The sequence below is a fragment of the Euprymna scolopes genome, chromosome 14, assembly GCF_053919585.1.
Source record: "Euprymna scolopes isolate OS-2025 chromosome 14, ASM5391958v1, whole genome shotgun sequence".
NCBI classification, from domain to species: Eukaryota; Metazoa; Mollusca; class Cephalopoda; order Sepiida; family Sepiolidae; genus Euprymna; species Euprymna scolopes.
The window spans coordinates 59,018,011-59,031,915 of NC_136495.1; positions in this window are offsets into that span (position 1 = coordinate 59,018,011).

Genomic DNA, 13,905 nt, shown 5'->3' on the forward strand with positions numbered 1-13,905 from the left:
GGAATAAACAATTAAATCTTGTGCCCTGGAAACCAAAGTCGCTTCAGATATAAACTAACAAAAGATTAAATCTATCGGGATTACACAGAGTACTTTAAAAGATAGATACTACGCTCATAATTACATTTTTAGTTACCTGAGTAAACGAGGCATTCCATCCCTGGCAAACGCACACACAAAATAAAATGGATCATTGAACAACAAACCCTAGAGGTGGCTAAATATACCCCACATCGAAATTCAAAATATTACAAGCTATCAGCAACTGCATCAATGTCAAACCGGAAGTTTTCAAAATCTTCACCACAAGAAAGAAGTTTCTCTTAGCTGAATGGTCCAATACTAGAAATACGTAACACAATGAGAATCATTAGATTCTCTCTTCCTCACACTACCATGAAATGAACGATAGGGCATCATGAAGTATGAAACATATAAGGCATATCCATACTCCAGAACCTCACCACTTAAACAATTAAAATAATTTATATACCCCTTCCTCGAACCCATGCATATATATCCGTTTGCACAAGTACAACCTACATATGATACTTGCATGTATCAATTCGAAAATCCCATTACACTCTAACACACCCACAAATTAGAAAAGTGTACATGCAAAATATGTAGAAAAATGGAAATCATAAAATATTATATAAATAGTATATATAGAATAAAAAGATAAGAAATATAAACAATATAAAATAACATTGCACGTATAAATAAAAGCTTTATAAAAATCAAAGGAGATAATCTCCCAGCAATATATAGAAGCTTTTAACTGCATCAATACAACCTTCAAGTATGTTCCAAAGCTTCATAATTAAGAAAGAACATAAACGCTATAAAAACATAACATGAAAGACCACCATAGATTTATCTCTTTTAAAAAACACCCCACGCATTCAAAAAAGGATAACCCTACAATCACATAGACAACTGTGTTCGTTACAACTCTACTTTCAACCGAGTCGTTGTTTGTTTCGTTCCCCACACTCTTTTCTTCTACCTCTTCTTTTACACACGTCCGTTCGCTGTAGTGACTAAAAATCGTCTGTCCTCCCGCTTTCCTTTCCTCGTTATTTATGGAACCAGGGTACGAGATTCTCCGAGATTCCCCGAGATTCCACGAGACTTCTTTCCACATAAAAGCATGCGGGCGCCATCTTGATTCTTAATTTGTGCTCTGCAGGCACAAACGCGCAGCCGCTTTAACGGTAAGACACTTCTTTCTCCACACTCCCCCCTGATCTCATGATCACAGAGACGGCAGGGGGTGGCGATCGCCGCCGTCGGGTGCTTCTGCGAAGGGGGACAGTGCTGCTCTCGTCTTCGCATGCGCTCTCATTCACCGGCCGATGGTCGGGGAAGGCTTCATCTCCGTGGAGGCTACTGATATCAGAGTCACTGCTTGATAGGGATGGTGCAAACCAAAGCGATGGCCCACTCGTCTCAGAGTCAGAGTCACTCTCATCGTCCACTGGAGGTGGTACATGTGTCGCCGGCCGTAGGTCCCTAACGTGACGGGGTACGCCATCAACCTGGACACACTGCTGACTCACCACATCGGTCACTGTGCCCCGTTTATACTTGTCAGTACATCGGTTTCCTGGCGGCTTCACCCAGACAGCATCCCCTTTGGCATATCGATTCCGTTCTATCTCAGTGGCCACAGTTGTATCGGGGTGGATTCCTTTTTCTCGGACACGTTACTGATAGATTGCGTTTGCAGGCGTCGTTCCTGGAGAGACGCCATCCTTCGGCATGAGATTATACCAGTACACAGCTTCTGCGATGGTGCACTGCTTCCTGGCTGCAATTGTTTTGATGCTGCGATGGCTTCTCTCAGCTATATCATTGCCAGAAGGCACATAAGCGCATCTAAGCCGTAGCCGCACACCCGATTCTTGTAAGAACTGCCTCATCTGATGGCTGCAAAAGGCTGGGTCGTTGTCCGTCCCGTCAATACTTCATCGGGCGCACCTCTTTCACAGAACACGGATGACAGCTGGCGAATAATGTTGCAAGAGTCCTGGCGCCCGAGGAGTCTCCAGACCGCGAAACGTGCAGGTCCACAATCGATGAGGGTAAGGAAGTGGTTGCCACCGTAATGTGTAATGTCCATGCCCACTCTCTGCCACTTACCACTCACTCCCAACTCCCCTTTCTACCATCGTGCTGGAGCTGGGTCGATGGATTGGCAGACCTCGCAACTTTCCACCACTCTCCGGATATCTTTTTTTCTACTCCTGGATCAATCATCTTGACAAAGTACAGTGTCCGCTTGATGCCAGGATGCCCACACTGTCGATGAATGTCCATGATGCGCGCTGCATCCACATTACACACAACTGCTGCACATGTGTTTTGCAGATTATCAGAATCTCTCCGAGCACCAGCCAGAAGCCAACGTTGAGGGACTCTTGTAAGAGCATCTGCTCTGTTGAGCGCAGACCTGATCAACACTACGTCCACGGTCAGGTCGTACTCTGTGATGGTGTCGACCAAGGTGGCAAGCCGTCTTCGAATTAACATCTCACTCGATGCTCGTGTCGTCAGCCGTGCTCTTCCACTTAATGCATCGGTAATCCACCGATGAGTGCATGCCGAGTCAGTCATGATATGTAGAACCTTGGCTTGCCATTAAAGCGCCAAGTTAACGCCCTTCAATGTGGCATCAAGTTCGGCCAGGTTTATGTGCCTCGAATCATTCTCTGGCCGAAGTGAACAGGCATCCTCAATAATGGAATCATTAACTGCAAGGGCAACTCCAAGGGCCAGTGGACTAGCATCCACCCAGACCGTGAACTCATTCCCGCTGACGCACCACTTTCCCTGAACGGGGTCATCACTAGTCACCCATGGACACAGTCTCTGTCAGCATGCTCCTTAGGGTGACATCGTGTACTGCATCGTCCCATCCCGACGACACGGCTGGTTAGACAATATCGGGTTCCTCCAATTTCCACAGTCTGAAATGGCCACATTTTCCTCTCAGTGCGTATTTGCAGATAGGCCCTGCGTAGGTCCAGAGTTGCCACGTTCGATCCCTGCTGTCGCCACTCCCTTAATTTGAGTACACACACACACATCAGCCCTTGCCGTATATGGGTCGACATGCTCATTGAGCTCACGGTAGTCTAGGACGGGGCGGACCTTTTGTTTGGTCGCTTGTACGACGGCCATCAAGGGAATCAGCCCTCGCGGGGAGCCAAGCTCATCCTCTGGGTATGGAAGAAGCCAGCCATTGTCGATCCACGTCTGCAGTTCTTCTTCATACTGTTCCCTTAGCCACATGGATGGGGGATATTCCGATAACCGGTTCCGCAAGGATATTGGTGGCTGATCGTTTGACCACTTCCAAGACGCCGTCCATGCATTGGTGTTTCTATCATACTCTGCACGAAAGTCAGGCTCGTCGAGAGTTATGGCAGCACAAACGTGTTCCTCACATTGGGAGAACTGTACCGTGCCGGTTCTGTCCACAGTAATTCCACGCAGTTGTGTAATCAAGTCCATACTCAGGAGTAGGTCGTACCCGAGAAGCTCTCCCTCCACAACCAGGCCCGTCGTTGATGCTTGAGCGGATAATGCTCACCCCACAAGAGGCTAGTGAACCTCCGCCTATAGTTAGTACCGGAATTCTCTCTGCTTTCCAAGTGGCACAGCATATCTTGCTCACGAGAGTCTGGGTGCACCCAGTGTCCACAAGCGCGAGGAGCTCGCTTCCATTAATGTGTATGCTTACAGTGGGTAGCGCCCTGCTCAATGACGATCTGGGGAGAAGACTGGCGCTGTAGCTTCTTCCACTTGCCCGTTTCCCGGACAGGTGCTGGCCAGGTGTCCGCGTTTTTGCACTTGTAGCACTGCGGCCCGTCAAGTTTCCGAGTTGGTTGACGTGACGAAAAACAATCACGGGCCAAATGGTTGGGTCCTCCACACTTATAGCAGGTTGTAGCTGCGCCTAGGTCCTGCAATCCAACCTGTGATGGTTGTACAGCTGCCGCTTCGTCTATAGTGTTAGGGCTTTTCTTTAGTATTGCTCGTGCCCGCGCCAATACTTCCGATATGTCCATCTCGTCCACTTGGGATGAGGCACGGAGCAGATCTTCCACACTCTTAGGTAATCCTGCAACAAAGGCGCACACCAAGCCTTTGTCTGACATCACTCCAAAAAGGACCGATAGCTTTTTTAGTTCAGCCAGATACACATCCACCGTTTCCCCGGGATGTAATTTTCGGGCCATGAATTCCTTCCATGCAGTAACTGGATCTAACGCAAATGCTGTAAAAAGGGCGCGCTTGATGCAGGGGAAATCTGTTTTCTTCTCATCAGCCAACTGGTGGTATACTGCATATGCCCCCCAGTGAGGCGCATTGGGACCACGCATTCCATACGCTTTACCCCACTGAGCTGACATATTAATTTTGCTTTTTCCACTCATTCCTGCACTGAGTGATCAGTGCTACTGTCATCAAACAGGGGAATTAGCTTGGGGTCAAATCCTGACGTCATGCCGGAATAGCTTGTGTTCGTTACAACTCTACTTTCAACCGAGTCGTTGTTTGTTTCGTTCACCACACTCTTTTCTTCTACCTCTTCTTTTACACACGTCCGTTCGCTTTAGTGACTAAAAATCGTCTGTCCTCCCGCTTTCCTTTCCTCGTTATTCATGGAACCAGGGTATGAGATTCTCCGAGATTCCCCGAGATTACACGAGACTTTTTTCCACATAAAAGCATGCGGATGCCATCTTGATTCTCAATTTGTGCTCTGCAGGCACAAACGCGCAGCCGCTTTAACGGTAAGCCACTTCTTTCTCCACAACAATCTTGAATCAACACACTGCAGATATTATTATTTCTCTTCCTCGTTATATAAGATTTCCGGACTTAACAGGGAGATTAACGTAAGGGTCTCTATTTGATCCATTTTGCTAGAAATAAATTTTTGCATGGATCAATATTTTGCAACGGAAATATTGTCACAAAAAACAGTCTTTCTGGTAATACACAGTCAAAAGAGTCTTCCACTATCGAAAATCGTAGATAGAAGAAAAACAACTCGTATAAAAATCCCATCTAAATGAGATAAAGACGCCTAAATAAACAAAGAAATAATAAAGACCAACACTTAAATAAAATGAATAAAAGCATCATTTTAAATCACCGTTTAACAAACAATAACAACAAACAACACGTTATGAAAAAACATATTTCTTATGGCGGGAACTGTAATCTAATAAGATTTAATAAAAAAAAAAAAAAGATGGATTGACAGCATTCGATTTCTGAAGTGTTCTCTTCTGTGCCAAACGCGCAGCTCTCTTTTTTCCCGAATTCGTTCTTTTTAACGCGGCTAACTCATTCATATGCAAATTAATACATTTCAAACCACAAAGATCATTTCAGATCGGCACTTACATCTCCAGGGCTGGCAGCCACAGCTGGTTCGCACTCTACACTGCCAGACACAGCTGGTTCTCACTACACGGACAGACACTGCTATCCCTCCGTACACAGCGAGACACCCGCACATGGCTAAACTAAACTAGCCCACCGTTCTCAGCCAGAAACCACCAGCCCTTACCATTCTTATTGACTTTCAAAGATAAAAAGTTAGAGTTGAATGGAAACTATCTTCTCCATTATGACAATTTAGAAGAAAATCTGACTTGAATTTCGATTTAATTTACTCCGTAATTTTACGCCAATTTCCGAAGTCCAACTCGAATTGTAATTTAATATTTTCCATAACACGGTGACTCCTGTTTTCAAAAATAAAAACTCGAATCACAATTTAATATCTCTATTTCACGACGACGATAATTTTCACAACGTTCGACTATCGAATGCATGTTTATATTCTCAATAGCGTGACAATGTTTACAAAGTCCGACTCTCGAATACGTATTTAAAAATCTTCACTACACGACGATAATTTTCACAATGTCTAGTTCCGTAGTTTGCTGGAACGACGGAATACAAGATATGGCAGGATTTTTGCTTCTTGTTGACTATTATAAACCCCGGTCTTTTTGTTTGGCTGGATTTATCTGTTGTATGTCTATGTCCCATAGGATTTTGTGATTTCCGTTTTCGAGTATTACTGCCCGTTTGTGCTTGCACCATTTGTCAGTGTGTCCAAGATGGAGGTGCCAGCAGTGTACTGTTTTCCCCACTTGTCTGTCTATTCTTATATTATTTTTAGGTTAGTTTGCTGCATTAGCTGATTATGTGGTTTATTTTTTCGTCTCTTTTTCTACAGAGCCTGCTTTTACCGTTTTCTTATATCTTTTCTATTCTTGCTGTAATGTGGTTGGTTTTATTCGTGTTATCTTCTGAAACTGTTAGTAGGCATTTTTTTTTATTTATTTAGGTTTCCTTTTCGTTAGTCTCATTTTTTGTCATCCTTATGAATCGTCCGTGTAGTTACTTCTCTTTCCATTTTCTTTTTATTGTCTTACCCGCGCCTTTTTCTGTTTTGTTTCGGGTTTTTTTTTTCTGTTTCTTGTTGTGCTAATTTTCGTTTTGCTATTCTGCTTTATGTATTTTTCTAATTCTTTTTCGTGTTATTTACACAGTCTTCTATACAAACCAGTCCTCTTCCTCCGTGTTTCCTTTTTATATAGATTTGGTCAGTATCATCCTTGAGTGTAGTACACTGTGCATAGTCATGAGTTTCCTGGTCTTCCGGTCGAAATGTCTCAGCTCTTCTTTGGTCTAATCTATAAACGGTCAGGACACAGCCCATGTTTTTAATGACACAGCCCATGTTTTTAATGACACAGCCCATGTTTTTAATGACACGGCCCATGTTTTTATCTTCTACTATATAGTTTAGTTTCTATGAGTTTTCTTGTTCTTCTGAGGTATTTCTTTCCCATTTCCTCTTTCATTTCTGTTGCTTTTATGGTGTCTACTTCCGGAACTCCCTAATATTTGCAGCTGTCATGGTCACCCAGTGGCATTATCTCCGTTTGGTTGGCTAATTGTCTCCAGTTTTCTCCTATCACATACTCAGCAGCGCACACTATTACATACCGAATTCTATTCTGATATCCTAGCTGGAGATTCTAGTGGTGTTTATTAGAATCTCTAGTTTCCTTTTTGTTATTGCAAGCAATTTCAGGTTGTCCATGTACATGAGGTGGTGCATTCTTTCTTCTGAATTAGTGAATTCCACATGGTAGGTACGCATGTTATAGGCCTATAGTTGCTAGACGCGGTTTCTTTTTCTTTGTATTTTTGTACCAGCCCCGTTCTCTCTTTGATCATCGATTCTGATACGCCTACTTCGTGAATACATCTTTTAAGGTTTTGAATTAGCCTTCCATGTAGTGTTGTGAATGTTTTGAAGTGAAGCAGTATGCGTGTATTCCGTCATGATCTGGTGCTCTTCAGTTTGCAATTTTTCGTAGGGTTGTCTTGAAGGTTTCTTTGCTTATGTCATTTTTGTCTCCTCTTTTATCTGCTGTAACTCTGCTTTCATATCGTCGAAGTATTCTGCATATCTATTGTGATCTTGTCGCCTTCCCATATTTTACTGCATTAGCGTTTTGTTTCTATCGGGTCGAGTAGTTCTATTTTTGTTGTTACTTTCATTTACATTTTGTTAAAATTCACTTTCGTTATTTTCAAGGGTGATGGTTAGCTTGCACTGTTTTGATTTGTATCTGTATTGTCTAAATCTCCCTTCTTTTGCTGCTACTTTTTGCTTCAATTCTTCATATTTCTTGTGTAGCCTCTCTTTGCTAGTCACATTTCTACTCTTCCATTCTCCTCTATTCGCTTTTACTTCTTTTTTCTTTGTTGATCTGAGAGTTTTCAGTCTGAAATCCCATCCAGGTTTTTTACGGTCTATTTTATTTTCACGCCTTTTTTCTACTTTAAATTTCGTATTTACTGTTTTGACACCTGCGTGAATTAAATTAAGTCTGTAATAGTACCTGTTTGAATGTATGTGAGGAGTTTGTTCACCTTCTCTGGGGGGTTTTCCACTTCTGGTTTCTTAGGAATGGGAGTTTTGATTTCCCTTCGTTCATAAGTCATAATATGCATTCTACTTCAGATTTTTCATTCTAATTTAGGTTCGTTGTTCATAGATATGGATCTCCATGTTTACTGTGTTTGAGTTTTGCCGGCCTTCCACATGTGGGGTTTCTATGTATGGAGTTCCAGTAAGCCAACCTCTCTGGAGAATAGGTTTCGCTTGGTTCGTAAATTTTGTTCCGTTGGGTAGTAGTCACGTGGAATGTTCCACAACTCTTTCGGCATTTTCCGATATCCTTGATCTTTGGGGTGGCTTCTGTAATAGCACTCCATTACCAGTCTATTCTCGTTTGTTGTCTATTTCTAGGTTGGTTAATTTGGTTCTCCTGTGTTTGATTTATATTACTTTACTACTGGAAATTAGAGGGGATACTTACCCATTCTAAGTCTTGTTTCTGAAATTAAAAGAAGAGTCAACATTCACACGATCGAGTCCGCATGCTGGCCACTGCGGGAGGATCTGCCTATCAGGACACACAGATCTTTCATTATTATTATTATTATTATTATTATTATTATTATTATTATTATTATTATTATTATTATTATTATTATTATTGGCTCACAGGGAGCTTTCACACAGGTAGTAAAGTATCTCTCCTTGAAAACAGCCTATGGTGTTCTCTGGAGGCTGAATGACAACACGTCTCCTCAGTTTTCCAGTGCTCTCCACCTCTTCTGATAACTTTTGCAAATGAATTTGCATTGTCACAACAGTCGCTTACCATCGATTTCTCGCTAGTAGTGGCCATTGATCTCCACTAGAATTTGAATGGACATAAGCCTCCCCAAGGTCCCAGTTCTCTTGGCATTTGTCTAGCCTAAGTCTTATCAATGCTCTCTTCTCGGTCTTTCCATCCTCCTTGACACTTCTCGGCTATTTGCCATCATTCGTTTGTGGGGGGATTAGGTAATGGGAGAGAATGAAGGATGGGATGAGGATGGGGTAGAGAACTTATAGATATGTTTCTTCAATGTTCTTGATTCCATGTAACGCTTCATGTGTTGTCTCTGCAGCAGTTCGTCTGGTCTACACATGTGACTAATGTGTATTAGTCTTCGCATCCAAGAGTTTTCCTTAATATCTCAGCTGTTTTCATTATCGTTATTCGTTGGATCTTTCCAGTCATTCCTTTTATTTCAGTATTTCCCGTTCCATTTTCAAAGTTTTTCGAAATTGTTCTAAGTGCTCCCACTATTACAGGTACTATCTTGATATTTTTTTTTTATCATTCATATTCCTTTAAGTTCTCTGGCTAGCTCTGTGTATTTGTTCCGTTTCTCCTTTTCTTTGATATTTATCCTATGGTCAGCTGGAACAGCGAAGTCCACGATTAAGCAGGAATTTTTCTTTCTTGTTAATTATTAAGACATCCAGTCTTTTTGCTTGGATGGCTTTATCAATTTGTATGTCCATGCCCCATAGGATTTTGTGATTCTCGTTTTCAGATACTGTTGCTGGCTTCTGTTTGTACCATTTGTCTGCGTGTTCGAAATGCAGTTATTTGCACAATTGTACGACTCTCCCCACTTGGTCGTGTCTGTTCTTGTATTCCTTTTAGGCTAGTTTACTACAATCTCTTACTATATGGTTTATCGTTTCGTCTCTTTAGAGATTCAATTTTTCGTTTTACGTGTCCTTTTCGCATTCATATCCAAGTGTTTTCGTTATTCTCATCTTTTGAATCTTCTATGCAGTTGTTTCTCTTCCAATTTTTCTTTTCTTGTCTTATCCTTTGTCTCTCTGTTTTCGGGGGGGGGGATTCAATGTATCTCGCCACCATAATTATCCTTTCAGTGTTTTGCGTTATGTATTTTTCTAGTTCTTTTTTTTTGTGTGTCATTCACAAAGTTTTCTATACATAGCAGTCCCTTCCCGCCGAATTATTATTGGCTCACAAGGAGCTTTCACACAGGTCTTAAAGGATCTCTCCTTGAAAATAGCATGTGGTGTTCCCTAGAAGTTGAGTGACAACAAGTCTCCCCAGTTTTCCAACGCTTTCTACCTCTTCTGATAACCTTTGCAAATGAATTTGCATTGTTGCAACCATCGATTTTTCGCTTGTAGCGGCTATTGGTTTCCACTAGAATTTGAATGGACATAAGCCTCCTCAACGTCCCAGTTCTCTTGGCACTTGTCTAGCGGAAGTCTTATCAGTGCTCTCTCATCGGTCTTTCCATCCTCCTTAGCCCTTCTCGGCTATTTGGCATCATTCGTTTGCTGTGATTGGGTAATGGAAGAAAATGAGGGACGGGATGGGGTAGGAATACAGAACTTATAGATATATTTCTTCAATGTTCTGGATTCCATGTAATGCTTCATGTTTTGTCTCTGTAGCAGTTTGTCTGGTCCGCGTGTGTGCTAATGGGTATTAGTCTTCGCATTCAATGTTTTTCCTTAATATTTCAGCTGTTTTCATTATCGTTATTCGTTGTATCTTTCTAATCATTCCTCTGATTACAATTTCTCCCGTTCTTTTTTCAAAGTTTATCGGAATTATTATTATTATTTCTGACTTATAATTATTGAGTTGGGGATTTATTTCGGAATTCATTGCTTACATTTTTTTCATGAAAAAATAGAAGTATTTATATATATATAGCTATAATTCCGTATTCCTTTGGTGTGTAGTGATATTCATATTAAAAACCCTATTTTCCTATTTATTTAAAAAGAAAATACAATTTTCCTATATATGAGTTATCGAATTGCATTCATTAGCAAAAGATCTAACTAATTTGCATATTCTTTTAAACATTCATTTTTAATTAATTCCCTATTAGTTTTTTTCAGTTTTCTTATAGGGTGATCACCTTTAGTTAACTATTACGGGTAATTATATTCATGCAGATATTCTACATGATTTATACTTGCGAAATATTTGCGTAAAAAGCTTACAATGAACACAAAATCGTTTCCATATATATTTATGTATACGTATATATTTTTGTTTCATCTATCTGTCTATCTATCTATATATCTATAAAAGTGAACGTGTCTGTCTGTCTGTCTGTGTACATTTCCCTACGCAATAACTCTGGCAATTTTTAGTCTATAGACTCGAAATTTGAAATACCGGGTACTGAGATTTGGGAAAATCGATGTGACGGGTGTCAGCCAGAAATTTGGCTGTTAAGGGGTCAAATTTCAACGATTTGACCTTTAAGAACTCTACCAAACTCCTCCGACAATTTTGGGTCTAGACACTTGAAATTTTAGATATAGGTTCCTTGAACCTGGATCTAATTTAATAAAGTGATTTGAGCCCGAAACTATAAATTTTAAGGGGTCATAATAGGGGTCAAATTAAAAAATAAATTTACTCGTTTTTTGTTTTTTTTTTTGCTCAGCATACACCTCCAAACACCCGGGCAACGCCGGGCTGAAATGCTAGTATATATATATATATATATGAAGTGAAAGTGTGTGTCTGTGTACATTTCCTTACGAAATAACTCTGTCAATTTTAAGCCTACAGTTTCGAAATTTGATATTCAGGGTACTGAGATTTGGGAAAATCGATGTGATTGGTTTTCGGCCAGAAATTCTGCGACAAGGGGTCAAAGGTCAACGATTTGACCTTTCAGAACTCTACCAAACTCCTCCGACAGTTTTGGGTCTAAACACGTGAAATTTTAGATATACATTCCTTGGACATGGATCTAACTTAATAACTTGATTTGAACCCAAAACAATAAATGTTAAGAGGTTATAATAGGGGTCGAAGTTTTAAAAAAATTGACCTCTGCGATCTCTTCCAAATTACTCAGACAATTTCTGGTCTAAATATTTGAAATTTTACATAAAGGGTATTCAGAGATAAGGAAAGCTTTTTCATCGGTTTGGGTAGAAAATTTTTAGTTACCAATATATAAATGTACGTGTGTATGTATGTTTGCATGTCTGCCTTACACTTTCAATAGAGGCGACGGATTTTACCAAGTATCGTTTTAAAGTTCGACCCTCCAGACGACAAATATCAAAAAATTGGCTAAAAACGTTAATATCTTCCCCTTCAACTAGGCACTTTTCTACAGGGGGGGGTAACTTTTTTGCCGATATTTTTTAAAGTTATCCCCTCCTTTAGATTGTCTAGCCTTAATTTTAAAAAATGTCACTTCCGGTTTGGCGGTGGTCGTAACAGCATAAACGTTAGGTTTTACCCCGATCTTTTCCTCCTTTGCAGTACGGGTTCGAGCCTGCCTTCCTAATACCACTATTTTTTTTTTTTTTTTTTTGCTCAACATACACATCCAAACACCCGGGCAACGTCGGGCTGAAATGCTAGTATATATATATATATATATATATATATATATATATATATATATATATATATATGCCTATGTTTGTATGTGCGTATATATATATATATATATATATATATATATATATATATATATATATATATATTAAAATTTCCAAAATTTGAGAGGACATAATTTTTTACACGATCATACAACGTCGCAACTGATACGAGAGATGAAAGCCAACAAACCGTAAATCCAAGACTCGTGTTTCGCTCTCGTTTGGGGTTACAGTTGAATTCATCCGAATTCAAAATTCGGATTTTAGGGTGAGTATCCGGATTTTAGGACGAGTATCAACAGCGCCATATACAAGAAAGTTTATAAGCTAACATATCAAGGAAACCGCTTCGAAATTCGACTATGGAATTTATTTCGTCTCAAATAAGAGTTGCAGTCGTCCAACCAAAAGAACCCAAGCCGATGTCTACTAAAGAGGATTTTTACACTCGCTAGCAAGATGTCATCCAATGAGCTAACCAAGCAAGCAAATTAATATTATTTTTAGAATGTGAGAATATGTATTTCTATGGTCAGACAGCCTGCGAGACATCGGTTTGGATTCTTAGTGATTTGATGATTACACCTCTTCTTTGGAACGAATATGGAACATTCGGTAAGAGAAGATCGCCGCGGTTTCTTCATCTGTGTTAGCTAATAGACTTTGTTGTGTGTAGCATGGTTGCAGGGCACTCATTTTACATGCGTAAGGTTCGGGTTTCGAATCCTGAGTTTGTGTATACAATTGATGAACCCAAATAAGGGCGAAACTCAAGTCTTGAACTTCAGGTTTATTAGCTTTAATGCCTCATGTGAGTTGCGACGTTGTTTGATTGCGGAAATATATATACGAGGTGCGTGCAATAAGTAATGCCCCTGACCCACTTCCAGTTGTTTAATCTAGCTGAAATTTTGCATATGCAATGATTTATATCTCGACAGGTTATGTGGCAAATTACAGCTCTGAACTCATTGTGGTTTCTGTTTTACAGGTGTTTGAACTGAGTTAGGTGTGAAATGGAGCCTGTTGAATGTCGAGCAGTGATCCAGTTTTTGTATTTAAAAGGACGCACACCACAGGAGACTTTTGATGAAATGAAAGAAACTTATGGTGATAATGACCCAGCATATGACCTTGTAAAACGCTGACATCGTGAATTCAAACATGGCCGAAAGTCTGTGGAAACAGCTCCCAGACCTGGTCGCCCCCCTTCTGCCATTGATGAGGCATCTCTCCATCAAGTTCAGGCTGCCATTTTGGAAGATCAGCGCATCACGATTCGCCAAATAGCCCAAGACGTCAAGATTAGTAAAGGATCTATGGAAACTATCATCCATAACCATTTTCATATGCATAATGTGTCTGTCAGATGGATTCCCAGGTTGCTCACACCATTCCAGAAGCGAGAAGCGAGTGCTCGAGGATGAATTTGGAGATGTGCCAAGAAGATGAGTCAAAGTTTTTCAAAAGACTGATTACACAGGATGACACCTTGCTCCATCACTATGATTCAGAGACCAAAGCCCAGTCAATGCAGTGGACGC